Raw genomic sequence first — 12,500 nt, 5'->3', positions numbered from 1 at the left:
TACTCTAGAGGGGCATGAACTGTAGACAGTGCACGCTTTCTCATTTATCCAATCGCTCGCAAACACATTGCATTGCTAGTCTACAGTGGCAATACAAAGTGACGTTTCACCATGCACGTCGAAGTTCATTACCAGTACCGCGCCAGCATCGACCGGCCGGCGAAGCGACGAGCTCAGCAGCGCATGCGCAAGGCCCGACACCACCCCAACCGAGCTTCCCTGCTTATCGGAGAGAACAAGTGCGCGTGAACACGGGCGCGTCTGAGTATCTGGATTTAAAAAAAAAAAAAGAAAACAAAGAAAGCGTTTCCGAGATATTGACAAAGACAAGTGGTCGCGGTCGCTCTGAATCTTATCGTATTATAGAAAACGTGGGAAGGCGGCGCTTCCTCGAGGGTCAGAAAGTACAATCGTCGAACTAGGTGGCAAGTGGAGTACATCCTTTTTCTTGGAACGGTTTGCAATTGACTGCTTGAATGTGCCGACCACGCGTCGCGGGTCGCGTATAGAGCCAACCGTTGGCAAGCACGCGTCTAGCGTAGCAGCAGAACCGATCGCGGTTGCGATAACCCATCGTTGGCAGCGAAAAAGAAAAACACCCACACGCAGTTTGTAGCAATAACCGTACAAATCAATGTGGTTTTAAATATAGCTTCACTGGTCACCCAAGAAGGGCACCGAAACTTTCTCATGACGCACACCGCTGTAGTCCACAAAGAACAAAGCGCACAAAATAGATATGATACAGCCGCACCGCATTATTTCGTGTTTTCAGCATTTCATTACTTTCGTGTGCATGCGCGCTAGGGCCACGCAGGCCAGGAGTAAAAGGCACGAAAAGAAAAAAAAAAAAAAAAATGATACGCAATCCTAAGCTTTGACTTGACTGCTGTGGCACTCGCATTTGTGTTCTTTACCTTAGGCGAACGCAATGCGCAAACTGAACTGGAATTTCCAATAATGGAAATTCCTGTTTGGCTCATATTTGCGTTTTTCGCCCGAGCAAGCGCTTCACTGCACTACGCTTTGCCCCTTCAACGTGGCTACACTGCCCGGCAGGCGTGTTCTGCGTAGGGCCGAACCTGCAGGCAAAAAGCATGGGCGCCGCCATCTTGTTGAGAGCGGCGCCAGGGACACAATCGCGCCTAGCTCATTGAGTTTTCCCCCAAAACTGAAAAAAATTTGACTTCATTAAACGAGAAAGATGCCACGAGTGCCCCAACAAAAAGCTTTGAGGATTACCGAAGGGTAACTGAGGGCGACGCAACGGGCTCTGGAAAGAAGGATGATGGGTGTGGCGTCACGGGGGGATCGGAATAGAGCAGATTGGGGTGTGCGAGAAGAAACGCTCGTTAATGACACCAAAGTTTAAACCAGGAAAAACAAATGGGCATGCGCAGGGCATGCAATCTGGGGGGAAGATAACCGGTGGCCATTAAGGGTTACAGACTGAATTCCAAGAGGAGGGAAGCGTAGCAGGGGGTGGCAGAAAGTTAGGAGGGCAGATTAGATTAGGGACTACATGGCGACAATCGGCACCTGACCGGGGTACTTGGAGGATCATGGCAGATGCCTTTGCCCTGCAGTGGGCGTAGCCAGGATGATGATGATGATGATGTTCATGATGAAAAGGTAGCAACAGGTCTTCGTAACATACAGGTTAGAAAGATGAGGCACCTTTTAACCCTTGAATATATTTCGCCACATTTGGGCATACGACAAGTTTGTTTTCGAGGCGCTCGGTCCCACTGCTGCGAAAATGTGTACACAAAGGCTGCACAGTAGTTGCCAGAAATCGGGCACTCTATTTTTCTTTCATAGGGAATCTTTCTTCCACTTGGGCAGCGGATTTCGGCGGCAGGGCGAGCTTGCGTGGCCGCGGTGGTTTACGGATCCAAGCGATAGTGAACTCCAAAATCCAGTGTTGGCTTTGAGTGGGATTCATATTGATTGCGAACCCCACGGCTAATCCTACCCCCCATCCCCCCAAGTGGCTCTTTACAGGAGACAATCATTCAGAGACATCGGACAAATAGGAATTCTGGTTCTTTCTTTTGCTTTCATTAATTTTTCTCGAAGCCCATAACTAGAAATTTGCTGGAGCGGCTGTCCCATTTGCGACGCAACAAGTGCGACGCTACACACAGATGGAGTGGCAGTTTAATTACTCTCGTGGTCCGCGAACCGGCATCGTTGCGTGTAGTATAGGAATGGTGCGTGTCAAGTCACTGCTCGCGTTGAGCTTGTGCTCTTCATTTTGATTGAATGAAGTCTCACCTAAGTGAGCGGGGCCGATCCCGGAGGTAGTGCAATACCGGGCCGACCTGCGGCGGAGGTGAAGCAGGCTTCAAGCACTCCGCCAACTTCCAAAAATAGGTTTAATATCGTGGGTCCATATAGAACCCGTATCAGATATTAAGCTGATAAGAACAGATACTACACTTTGATCTTAGCCAAAAGGCCGAGAAGCGATGTCCTTCACTTCACTTCATTGTACTACTGCCTTGTGGGCGCCCTGCCGACATGGGTAACCTCAGCAACAGCGTGGGCAATATTATAAAATTCAGCCTGTGTACAGACTCAACGCTCCCTATCTCACGGATGAACTCGCAACGCCTCAGTCTTTCGCTGTTAACGAAACGCTGTCGCGTAGAAACGAGACCCGAGTGCAAGCTTGCTTGTAACGCGAAACCAACCAAGGCAACCTCGTAGAAAACGGAACAGGCGAGCGGAAAAAAACGCGCCAGGGGAATGCTTACTTCCGTCTGAATGCGACCGCTCAAGGTGACCTTCCTTGAGGGCTTCGTTTCAAGCCCGTGTGCAATTGTAATATACTACGCGCATTTCCTTCATTTCTTTTTATTTACCGCAAGGCCCACTGAAAATTTTGATACGGCACAGGCCGGGACGGATCGCAACGTGTCGAATCGACCGGTAGAATTAGGTAGCATGCCCCATGTACGAAGACGAGCAACATAGAAGTGAATGACAAAATAAATATAGAAAACGCTGCACACTCCTTCCCACCGGAAACATAGAGGGGAGAAAGATCGCCATCTGAAACACAGGCATTGTAAAAAAAAAAAAAAAAGTGCTACCTCATCATCTTTACCATTACCGTGTGTGTGTATGTATATATGCATGTGTGTGTGTGTGTGTGTGTGTGTGTGTTTGTGTATTTATATATATATATATATATATATACGCACACATGCTAGCATAGCTTAAACGCAGCTGGAAAGCTCAGCCTTGCACAAGAACCACCCCCTGTCGCAAACCCCTTTGAAACATTCAAATGGGAAACACGAGTACAGCGAGGTCGTTCGAACCTGGCGCCAAAACGCATTAGCGCCATCTGTGTACGGAACTAGGAAAACCTGCGGACTTTGCAATACAGAAAGAAAGGTAGATGGCGCGAGCTAACGCTCCATTGCATACTAAGAACGAGAGTTAGTGAATAATGGCAGAAACGTCTTGGGAAGAGAAAAAAAAAAAAAAAAAACGCGCAACAGTTGTTGGCTTGTGCAAGCACTCTATGTTACAGCGATTAAAGAGCATAGCATCTTCTACAACAGCAGCTACAAAAAGAAGAAGAACGTGAGAGAGGGAGAGACACAGGCGTGTTTCTTTGGAATGCAGAGCATGCAGCACATACTATAAAGTGCCAAAGAGACGGGGAAAGCAGATGGCGCGAAGGTGTATGTCCTCAAAGCTTGAAAGCAATTTCTAAATTACAACATGTACCGAAGTCCACCTACTCTCATCAGGTTGCTCCCGCCTCCAGTTGCGTTTAAAGTGAAATTACAGTCGCCTCAAAGGCAGACAGAGAGAGAGTGAAAATAGGTACACTTGCTTCGCGCAGCTGCAGCCGTTCAAATTTTACAGCAAGAGCACTCCCGAAAGCACAAAGTCCGCTGCCGCCTGGGCGCAATGCGCTCGCTTCAGTAAATTGCCGTGCTGGCCTCGGCAACCAAGAGGTGTAGTGCGGCAGACTGCTGCATTGTAGCACACCGGAAACCGTGCAGACGTAAGCGATCGCCTCGACATCGCTGCGAGCGCTCGAAGAGACAAAGTCCGAAACCACGTGTGCCGGGGCGGTGCGAGCGCGACGCCTTTGACGCAACTTTTGCGTACAAGCCGCCGCACCGCCACGACGGAATCGCTGGCATCCCGCACGCAGCTGCATTGTGTCACGCCGGCAATCGTTGAAACACCACGCAGTCGTCGGCGTCGGCCCCGACATGGTTGCGAGCGCTGGAAGAGACAAAGTCCGAAACCGCGTGTGCCGGGGCGGCGCGAGCGCGACGCCTTTGACGCAACTTTTGCGTACAAGCCGCCGCACGGCCACGACGGAGCCGGTGTCACCCTGCAGAGGGCTGCACTATAGCACGCCGGGAACCGGCAAAGAACCGCGCAGACGTCGTCGTTGGCCGCGGCGTTGCCGCGAGCACGCGAAGAGACAAAGTCCGAAACGACGTCAGCCGGGGCGTCGAGCACGCCGCCCGCACTGTTCGCACGCGTGCTCGGAAATGGCGAAGGGGCCGCGCTAGCGTGCCTTGAATCGGTGAGCGGCGGTACCGCGGCGATCGCCAGAGCTCGAATCCGCCCTGCAAAAGCCAAATATTGGCGCTCGGCTCGGCGCAGTACGCCGCCGCGTCGCACGAGTACGGCCCCATGGAGGTCTGGGCACTTATCGCTGCTACTGTAAGGGGCCGTACGGCCCCGGCCGACATTGTACCGTAGTGCGATTTTCGGCTTGCGCGTGCTCGTGGCGTAGTCCGCGCACCGTTCCGACGTCGACAATCGTGCCCACGACTACGCGAGCGCTGGAAGAGACAAAGTCCGAAACCGCGTGTGCCGGGGCGGCGCGAGCGCGACGCCTTTGACGCAACTTTTGCGTACAAGCCGCCGCACGGACACGACGGAATCGCTGGCATCCCGCACGCAGCTGCATTGTGTCACGCCGGCAATCGTTGAAACACCACGCAGTCGTCGGCGTCGGCCCCGACATGGTTGCGAGCGCTGGAAGAGACAAAGTCCGAAACCGCGTGTGCCGGGGCGGCGCGAGCGCGACGCCTTTGACGCAACTTTTGCGTACAAGCCGCCGCACGGCCACGACGGAGCCGGTGTCACCCTGCAGAGGGCTGCACTATAGCACGCCGGGAACCGGCAAAGAACCGCGCAGACGTCGTCGTTGGCCGCGGCGTTGCCGCGAGCACGCGAAGAGACAAAGTCCGAAACGACGTCAGCCGGGGCGTCGAGCACGCCGCCCGCACTGTTCGCACGCGTGCTCGGAAATGGCGAAGGGGCCGCGCTAGCGTGCCTTGAATCGGTGAGCGGCGGTACCGCGGCGATCGCCAGAGCTCGAATCCGCCCTGCAAAAGCCAAATATTGGCGCTCGGCTCGGCGCAGTACGCGGCCGCGTCGCACGAGTACGGCCCCATGGAGGTCTGGGCACTTATCGCTGCTACTGTAAGGGGCCGTACGGCCCCGGCCGACATTGTACCGTAGTGCGATTTTCGGCTTGCGCGTGCTCGTGGCGTAGTCCGCGCACCGTTCCGACGTCGACAATCGTGCCCACGACTACGCGAGCGCTGGAAGAGACAAAGTCCGAAACCGCGTGTGCCGGGGCGGCGCGCGAGCGCGACGCCTTTGACGCAACTTTTGCGTACAAGCCGCCGCACGGCCACGACGGAGCCGGTGTCACCCTGCAGAGGGCTGCACTATAGCACGCCGGGAACCGGCAAAGAACCGCGCAGACGTCGTCGTTGGCCGCGGCGTTGCCGCGAGCACGCGAAGAGACAAAGTCCGAAACGACGTCAGCCGGGGCGTCGAGCACGCCGCCCGCACTGTTCGCACGCGTGCTCGGAAATGGCGAAGGGGCCGCGCTAGCGTGCCTTGAATCGGTGAGCGGCGGTACCGCGGCAATCGCCAGAGCTCGAATCCGCCCTGCAAAAGCCAAATATTGGCGCTCGGCTCGGCGCAGTACGCCGCCGCGTCGCACGAGTACGGCCCCATGGAGGTCTGGGCACTTATCGCTGCTACTGTAAGGGGCCGTAGGGCCCCGGCCGACATTGTACCGTAGTGCGATTTTCGTCTTGCGCGTGCTCGTGGCGGTGTCCGCGCACCGTTCCGAAGTCGACAATCGTGCCCACGACTACGCGAGCGCTGGAAGAGACAAAGTCCGAAACCGCGTGTGCCGGGGCGGCGCGAGCGCGACGCCTTTGACGCAACTTTTGCGTACAAGCCGCCGCACGGCCACGACGGAGCCGGTGTCACCCTGCAGAGGGCTGCACTATAGCACGCCGGGAACCGGCAAAGAACCGCGCAGACGTCGTCGTTGGCCGCGGCGTTGCCGCGAGCACGCGAAGAGACAAAGTCCGAAACGACGTCAGCCGGGGCGTCGAGCACGCCGCCCGCACTGTTCGCACTCGTGCTCGGAAATGGCGAAGGGGCCGTGCTAGCGTGCCTCGAATCGATCGGCCGGGGGCCCCGTAGGGCGACAGAAAGGCAATTGTGCAGGAAACCGTACTGGCCATTAGCGAGAAATTGCCGTTCGCGCATTCGGTAGACGCGCTGCGCTTTCACGACTTCGGCATTGTGCTGCCGACGTAAGCTTTCAATCTTGCTCGCGGCGTTACGAGGCGGCACGATTTTCGCCAAACGCTCGTCGAAAGTGGCACGAGTACGGCCCCATGGAGGTCTGGGTACTTATCGCTGCTATTATATGGGGGTCCCAGAGAGCAGTCGCCCCCAAAGCGACCTGGGTGTTTGATATGCGGCGGGCTTCGTGCCCGTCAAGCGTGTCCCCGGTATCGCTCCCGTGGATCCCACAGCTGACGTCTGCAGCCTCATCCGCTTGATGCGTTAGGGGCTGGTTGTCGGACGACGCTTTTTCCACGATATCGAAGTGTGTTCCGCATCGTCCTCGGACGAATCAAATACGAAAGCGCCGAAGGCGCGGGCGTGACCCGTCGCCTAGCGGCTTTGCCGTCTCGGCTACGTTGCAAGTGTCGGTCGGTCCACCAGTGCTGCGGGCTCGAGAGAAACCGCAAGCCGCGATCGAGTCGACACAACCGGTCTATCGAGAATGTTGCGTGCTTCTTGCCGCGTGGCGATACCCGGCCCTGCGGGGAGGGCGCCGTAGCGAGCTCGAACGCCGTCGTCTCGGACTGTGCAAAGTGCTACCCTTTGCGAGAACGAAGCGTGTTGGGGCGCCTGAAGGTGGCCTCGGCATCGCAAAAACGGCGTCCGGCCTGCTTGAAAGGCTGGACGCGCAGTTGAACGATTACCTGGTTGATCCTGCCAGTAATCATATGCTTGTCTCAAAGATTAAGCCATGCATGTCTAAGTACATGCCGAAATAAGGCGAAACCGCGAATGGCTCATTAAATCAGTTATGGTTCCTTAGATCGTTTCTTCCTACTTGGATAACTGTGGCAATTCTAGAGCTAATACATGCAGTGAGCCTGAAGCCCTTTGGGCGACGGGTGCTTTTATTAGACCAAGATCGATCGGGTTTCGGCCCGTATTGTGTGGTGACTCTGGATAACTTTGTGCTGATCGCATGGCCACGAGCCGGCGACGTTTCTTTCAAGTGTCTGCCTTATCAACTTTCGATGGTAGGTTACTTGCTTACCATGGTTGTTACGGGTAACGGAGAATCAGGGTTCGATTCCGGAGAGGGAGCCTGAGAAACGGCTACCACATCCAAGGAAGGCAGCAGGCGCGCAAATTACCCACTCCCGGCACGGGGAGGTAGTGACGAAAAATAACAATACGGGACTCTTTTGAGGCCCCGTAATTGAAATGAGTACACTCTAAATCCTTTAACGAGGATCAATTGGAGGGCAAGTCTGGTGCCAGCAGCCGCGGTAATTCCAGCTCCAATAGCGTATACTAAAGCTGCTGCGGTTAAAAAGCTCGTAGTTGGATCTCAGTTCCAGACGAGTAGTGCATCTACCCGATGCGACGGCTCGGACTGAACATCATGCCGGTCCTTTCTTGGTGCACTTCATTGTGTGCCTCGAGAAGGCCGGTGCTTTTACTTTGAAAAAATTAGAGTGCTCAACGCAGGCGAGTCGCCTGAATAAACTTGCATGGAATAATAGAACAAGACCTCGTTTCTGTTCTGTTGGTTTTTGGAATACGAGGTAATGATTAAGAGGGACAGACGGGGGCATTCGTATTGCGGCGCTAGAGGTGAAATTCTTGGACCGTCGCAAGACGAACTACTGCGAAAGCATTTGCCAAGAATGTTTTCTTTGATCAAGAACGAAAGTCAGAGGTTCGAAGGCGATCAGATACCGCCCTAGTTCTGACCATAAACGATGCCAACCAGCGATCCGCCTGAGTTACTCAAATGACTCGGCGGGCAGCTTCCGGGAAACCAAAGTGTTTGGGTTCCGGGGGAAGTATGGTTGCAAAGCTGAAACTTAAAGGAATTGACGGAAGGGCACCACCAGGAGTGGAGCCTGCGGCTTAATTTGACTCAACACGGGAAAACTTACCCGGCCCGGACACTGGGAGGATTGACAGATTGAGAGCTCTTTCTTGATTCGGTGGATGGTGGTGCATGGCCGTTCTTAGTTGGTGGAGCGATTTGTCTGGTTAATTCCGATAACGAACGAGACTCTAGCCTATTAAATAGGTGCGGGGTTCCCAGCACCTTACAACCTTCTTAGAGGGACAAGCGGCTCCTAGCCGCACGAAACAGAGCAATAACAGGTCTGTGATGCCCTTAGATGTCCGGGGCCGCACGCGCGCTACACTGAAGGAAGCAGCGTGTCTTTATCCCTGTCTGAAAGGACTGGGTAACCCGTGGAACTTCTTTCGTGATTGGGATAGGGGCTTGCAATTGTTCCCCTTGAACGAGGAATTCCCAGTAAGCGCGAGTCATAAGCTCGCGTTGATTACGTCCCTGCCCTTTGTACACACCGCCCGTCGCTACTACCGATTGAATGATTTAGTGAGGTCTTCGGACCGATGTCCGGCGCGGCCTTTCGGTTGCGCCGGTCTGTTGGAAAGATGACCAAACTTGATCATTTAGAGGAAGTAAAAGTCGTAACAAGGTTTCCGTAGGTGAACCTGCGGAAGGATCATTACCGGATTGTGAAGGGTGGCGAGCGCCATTGTTTCTACCCCGTGTGGGTGAAGCAGCTCGCTGCGCCCGACGCTTTCCGCCGCTGGCCCCGCTTGGACGCGGGGACGGCTATACCCGAACATGCCGGGGACTGCCTGAATTTTGAGGGGCGCCCCGTGCCAAATTTGTTGCGCCCAGTGGACGCCGGCTGCAACCTTGGACGGTTGGCTTGGCCGCGCCCGCGGGTAGAAACGGCGTAACGCACACTGGGTGGGCTTTCTGTCCGCTTTGGCGCTCTTGCGCGGAATGGGAGTAAGACGACCCGACCTGCTGCTTTGCCCAGTACGAGGGGAACGGCGAAGCGTGCGGTCGGTCAAGGAACTGACGGTCGAGAGCTAATGCCGCTGCCGCTTAGTACACACACGGAACCGTGGTGCGAGCGCTCTCCCGTCCTCCGCGGCAAACGCTGCCGAGTCTGAAAAGGCTGGCGGCTGCCGGTCGCTTCCTGCGGCGAGTATGGAGTAACGACCCGACTTTGTTGCCACCCAAGTACTAAAGGAACGGTGTGGCGCTCGGTCGGTCATGGAACTGTCGGTATGAGGGTGCGGCTGCCAAGTACGGAAGGAACCGTGGCCTAAAGTGCTCTCCCGTCCTCCGCGGCAAATGCCACCGAGTCCGAAAGGGCCGGAGGCTGCCGGTCGGCTCCTGCTCGTGACGCGCGAGGTGTCGAGATCGCGGTTTAATGCGACGACGTCTGCAGGCTATTCGCCCGCCGCCGAGGGAAAGGCGGCGTTGCTGCGAAGTACCGAAGGAAACGCGGCTTTGCTACGTCGGAAGCGTTCTGCGGTTAGCGGACTTGTGCGCTTTGGGAAGGCGCCGCACGTCGAAAGAGGAAGTACGGACAGACGAGGGACTGTAGTCCCGGTTTCGAACGCACTTGCGGCCAGGCCCTTGCTGGCTTCGTCTTCCGCCTCAAGTAGACTTGTTGTGGCGCCGGCGCAGGGAGCCGTCCCTGGCACTGGCCGAGTGGTTTTGGAGAGCTGCGCGAGTACGCGCGCCGGGCTCTTGTCTTTCGTCTCAAGTAGGCTGTTGGATCAACAGCGGTTATGCTGCGGCGATCTGCCGATGCGAAAGTGTGTGTGTGTTTGAGGCCCTTCTATGAACCTACTGCTGACTGAAGCGAAGCACGTCGATGGGGGTGAAGCCCTGCCCGTGGCCGTGTAGCCGTTAAAGACTCCACAGCGGCTTAGCCCTAATCATGGCTCTGTCGCTCTTTGCAATTTTTAGTGGAGCGATGTGAACGTGCACACGAGACACACGGGTCCGGTGGATGGTTGGCAGGTAAAACCGGCTTCGAGTGCGCGCAAACGGCATAAGGTGCCTCGAGGGCAAGCGAGGAAGGCGTGGGCGCAAAACACACGCGCGAGTAGCAGGAGTGGAGTGCCATTAGGCTTTCAGCTGCTGAGACGCGGCCGCCGAAAGAGCGAGACTGGAGGAGCGCACGCCGAAAGGCGCTCTTCGAAACCACACACAGGGAGACGCCACGTGCCTAAAACCCTGGTTGTACTGTACTGAATTGAACAAACTATTTTTCACGACTCTAAGCGGTGGATCACTCGGTTCTCGGGTCGATGAAGAACGCAGCCAGCTGCGAGACTTGGTGTGAATTGCAGGACACACTGAGCACTGATTCTTTGAACGCACATTGCGGCCTTGGGTCTTCCCTTGGCTTCGTCTGTCTGAGGGTCGGATCACATATCAAGAGAGACTTCGGCGCACAGGGAACGTGCGTCCGTCGACTCGTTTTGACCGCGTCGGCATCATGGACAGTACGTTGAGCGCTAAAGCCACGCGCCAGCGGCCTCACGAGAGGGAGACGGTGGCAAACCGTTGTGCCAATTCTTCGAAAAGACGGAAACGAGGCAATACTACATCTGTCTCGCGTGTGTTGCAGCGTGACGAGTGCGCGCCTCTAGTAAGACCGCCGCAGGATGGAGTCGGATACCTGCAGGGAAAGAGCGGTCCAAGCACGAGGCGCGAACGTCTGTTGCCATGTAGCGCGCACGTTTGCGAGAGAGTCGGAAGCGCACGCTTGCGTGCACGGAAAACGTGGGAATGAAACGCCGGCCGATTCCCGCGCCGTGCGCAAAGCCAGCGCGATCGCAATTTGCGCTGTTTGCCTTCGAAGTACGTCGAGCTCCAGAGCTGGTCGCTCGTTCACGTCACCGCAGCTGTGTGGGCGCCCTTCCGGGCTTCGTCGCAGGAATGGGAATCGGCAGATTCTTGCGAGGAGCGGGGAGGAGAAGGGTGGCCCCCGAAAGCGGTTCGACGCGACAGCGCCGTCTGCGAGCGAGAAGAGTCACGGCACGGCGGAGAATTGCCGCGAAACGGAAAATGTCTCCTTCGAGAGCGTGGGTGCCCCGTTGGCGGAGCTGAAGCGTTCCGTCGTAGTCCGCCGTCGGTCCAAGTGCTTCGCAGTCTCTGTCCCCTAAAGACTGGGCCACTCCAGTTGGGGCAGGGGCGACGCTACACGAGACGATGCCTCCCGCCAGGTTTTAGTCGCCCCTGCGGTGCCCGCTGAAGCGGCGCGCTGCTAAGGCGATCTTTGCCTCGGTGGTGTTTGGGCTTCAGACACGGTCGCTTACCACGCAACTGCTCGTGCGCCGCACGCGCGCAGGCGGTTCACCGCCTGCCAGCCTCGTCTATAAGTAGCTCCGTGTTGGGCGAAGGACGTGGTAGGGCGTCGCACTCGGTTGGCGCTGGGTTTTCGAACGTGTCGAGTCCTTTTCGGCATACCGCTCGTATGACGCACGCGCGCAGGCGTTGTGCCGCCTGCCAGCCTCGTCCGTAAGGACGTGGCAGGGCGTCGTACTCGGTCGTGCTGGAATGGGCGAAAGCGATGTATCCGTTGTCGACCTCAGATCAGGCGAGACAACCCGCTGAATTTAAGCATATCACTAAGCGGAGGAAAAGAAACCAACAGGGATTCCCCGAGTAGCTGCGAGCGAAACGGGACCGAGCCCAGCACCGAATCCCCCGTCCTTGCAGGCGGTCGGGAAATGTGGTGTATGGGAGGCGACGTTCTCGGGTGTTTGCGACGGTGCAAGTCCCCCTGACAGGGGCTTGTCCCAGAGTGGGTGCCAGGCCCGTCTCCGCCGTTGCGCGCCCGGGATGAAGCCTCCCGTGAGTCGGGTTGCTTGAGAGTGCAGCCCTAAGTGGGTGGTAAACTCCATCTAAGGCTAAATACGACCGAGAGACCGATAGTTCACAAGTACCGTGAGGGAAAGTTGAAAAGAACTTTGAAGAGAGAGTTCAAGAGTACGTGAAACCGCTTAGAGTAAAACGGGTGGGCCCTCGAAGCTCGAAAGCGGTGGGATTCAGTCTCCGGAAGACCGCGGAGCCGGCGGCGTCGGTGTAA

General features: G+C 56.3%; 4 non-coding genes across 4 annotated transcripts in view; 3 read left to right on the top strand and 1 right to left on the bottom strand.

Moving 5' to 3' along the window:
• Window positions 1-2,281: 2,281 nt before the first annotated feature.
• On the bottom strand, window positions 2,282-2,473 carry LOC140214620 (U2 spliceosomal RNA). The gene has a single exon (XR_011891557.1). It is a non-coding gene; the product is annotated as a U2 spliceosomal RNA (small nuclear RNA).
• Window positions 2,474-7,289: 4,816 nt separating this feature from the next.
• LOC140214612 (small subunit ribosomal RNA) lies at window positions 7,290-9,104 on the top strand. Its single transcript, XR_011891549.1, has one exon. It is a non-coding gene; the product is annotated as a small subunit ribosomal RNA (ribosomal RNA).
• Window positions 9,105-10,678: 1,574 nt separating this feature from the next.
• Window positions 10,679-10,831, top strand: LOC140214617 (5.8S ribosomal RNA). The gene has a single exon (XR_011891554.1). It is a non-coding gene; the product is annotated as a 5.8S ribosomal RNA (ribosomal RNA).
• Window positions 10,832-11,994: 1,163 nt separating this feature from the next.
• LOC140214614 (large subunit ribosomal RNA) overlaps window positions 11,995-12,500 on the top strand; it is a 3,960-nt gene continuing 3,454 nt past the window's right edge. Inside the window, exon 1 of the ribosomal RNA XR_011891551.1 lies at window positions 11,995-12,500. This exon is cut by the window's right edge and continues 3,454 nt beyond it. This is a non-coding gene — a ribosomal RNA (large subunit ribosomal RNA).

This window comes from Dermacentor andersoni, unplaced genomic scaffold (genome assembly GCF_023375885.2).
Source record: "Dermacentor andersoni unplaced genomic scaffold, qqDerAnde1_hic_scaffold ctg00000516.1, whole genome shotgun sequence".
Taxonomy (NCBI): domain Eukaryota; kingdom Metazoa; phylum Arthropoda; class Arachnida; order Ixodida; family Ixodidae; genus Dermacentor; species Dermacentor andersoni.
This window is presented reverse-complemented; position numbering and strand designations above follow the sequence as displayed.